Source organism: Sinocyclocheilus anshuiensis, unplaced genomic scaffold, assembly GCF_001515605.1.
Source record: "Sinocyclocheilus anshuiensis isolate Anshui unplaced genomic scaffold, SAMN03320099.WGS_v1.1 scaffold322, whole genome shotgun sequence".
In the NCBI taxonomy this organism is placed as follows: domain Eukaryota; kingdom Metazoa; phylum Chordata; class Actinopteri; order Cypriniformes; family Cyprinidae; genus Sinocyclocheilus; species Sinocyclocheilus anshuiensis.
Genome location: NW_015542366.1, coordinates 731,272 through 733,766, shown reverse-complemented (window position 1 = coordinate 733,766; position 2,495 = coordinate 731,272). Strand labels below are relative to the sequence as shown.

Here is a 2,495-nt window from a genome sequence, read left to right as displayed (position 1 = left end):
AAATGCTGTCTAATCGCTCTCGTGGTACTTTGATGTCACACACAGAACGGTCTGTGCAGTGCTGCTTCAAGTCCAACACCTATTGTGTTTTATTAGGAGACGCACAACAGTTCTTCTGTGGCTTTATAGGTAATATTTTCACGTACACAACTGAGCAAAATCAGACAATATTGTGTCTAATATATACCACAATATTAACTTCTTATTATTGAATTGTTGTAAATAAATATCACATCTGCAACTGGTCAGTGTTCAAAAAATGCTGAGAAATCACTTCATGTAGCCCTACAAGAGTGATTACTGATAAACTGACTTTGAAAAAAAAAGAAAGTCACGTTTTAGACAAGAAACAAATCACCTACTGACTTTCAAAGCTGCTACATAGTAACGACTTTCTACTTCGAGGACCTTGATAGAAATGTAGTGGAGTGAAAAGTACAATATTTGTCTTTCAAATGTAGTGAAGTTAAAGTCATAAGTTCCCAGAAAAAATAATACTCAAGTAAAGTACAGATACACAAAAAGTGTACTTAAGTACAATACTCAAGTAAATGTACTTAGTTACTGTCCGCCTCTGATTTTTGCGCTTGTTTACACACCAAAAAACAGCTTAATTTGCCACGATGTTTTGGCTTTTGTTCTCTTGTGTATAGATTTAGGTCGGGACAATGAAAAATAGTTTAGTTTTATTGTAATACTTCAATGCTGATCAATCTATATCTTTATTTCCTTTGCTTTCTGTTCCAATCTTAAACCTGAACCACCTGTAAATATTATTAATTGTAGGGTGATTTTTACCCATTTCTCACCCGTCTTGTTTTATGTGAGGATCTTTGGGGACTGTTTGGAACGGCATGAGAGTAAGTAAATAATGAAAGTTTTAATTAAAATTTAATGTCTGTATGAAACTGAGGTTGCGATAGTCTTTTCTTCCTTATTGTGACGTCTATCTGAGTGAAACAGCTTTCTGAACAAGAAAAAATGTAGGGCGGGACTTGATTTTGTCCATCGGAAATTGATTGGCTCGTTGAATCGTTGTTGTTTGCTATTGCTGTGATCTCATGTGAGTGATGGGTTGTCCCGCCCTCATTATTTTGATTCAAGATTATGAAGGCAAATGAAATGAAAAAATAATAACAAATAAAAACAAAATTCAATAAAAATAAGTCAGTTTTGATTTCATGGTGACTGTAATTTTTTCTTTACGAAGTCATTTTTCTCATGGATTCCTGAAGATTAAAAAATAATAATAATGAAATACTGCAAAATTCCATAAAAATAAGTCAGTTTTGATTTCATGGTGACTGTAATTTTTTCTTTACGAAGTCATTTTTCTCATGGATTCCTGAAGATTAAAAAATAATAATAATGAAATACTGCAAAATTCCATAAAAATAAGTCAGTTTTGATTTCATGGTGACTGTAATTTTTTCTTTACGAAGTCATTTTTCTAATGGATTCCTGAAGTTTCCCAGGTCTAGAAAATTAAGAGCATATAAACACAAGGCTTCCTGTTTGGTAAAACTGCATAAAATTAAACAGCATATGCTGCCAACAGTAGCCGTGGATAATTAAGAGAGGGATCATGTAGAGGCCTAAACAGACAGTGATTCTGTTCCAGTGTCTGTGCTGATTAAATCTGGATGATAAAGGGGGTGTGGTGACATGAACGTCCCCTGAGAACAGCTAACCGCTACTGCTAACTGCTGTCCAGACGGCCGTCATCCCCCCCACAGGCCAGAGAACGTGACGACTCTCGACACTGATGTGGGTTAATGATGGGAGATTGTCCCACTGGCATGAGAGAATTTCCAGAGATAGAAAGATTCAAGGAAAACGAAAGAAAAATGTAGACGAAAAAAGTGAAAGCACAATCTCATTGGTAAAGAATTGAGTATGTTATTCAAAGGAAACGCCTGATCTTCTGACAGAGTATTTCATTGCTTTTCTGCTCATTTTGGGATTTTACTTTAACTATAAAGAGGAAATGTCCCTCCCCTCTTTGTAGCTTCAGAGCCTGCAGAGGAAGTTTTTGCATTCGTATTGTTGTTGTTTGTTGTTTTGTAATAAACCAGACATGTTGTCATAGCAATATCCTGTGGATATATTCATGTCTCTGTGTGTTCCTGGGACTTGCAACATGGTTGTTTTCTTTGCAGGTGCATGTCTGAAAACTACCTTTTGTCTTATTCAAGCTTGTTTCCTGTTTCACTATGAAAGTGAAAGTGACGTGACATGTGGCCAAGTATGGTGACCCATACTCGGAATTAGTTCTGCATTTATCCCATCCAAAGTGCACACACACAGCAGTGAACACACACACACCGTGAACACACACCCGGAGCAGTGGGCAGCCATTTATGCTGTGGCGCCCGGGGAGCAGCTGGGGGTTCGGTGCCTTGCTCAAAGGCACCTCAGTCGTGGTATTGAAGGTGGGAGAGAGCGCTGTACATTCACTCCCCCCACCTACAATCCCTGCCGGTACGAGACTCGAA

The 2,495-nt window shown here is 37.6% G+C and overlaps 1 protein-coding gene across 5 annotated transcripts in view; it reads left to right on the top strand.

The window, feature by feature from the left end:
• LOC107692131 (guanine nucleotide exchange factor DBS-like) overlaps positions 1 to 2,495 on the top strand; it is a 72,798-nt gene that overhangs the window by 11,823 nt on the left and 58,480 nt on the right. The window lies entirely within an intron of this gene.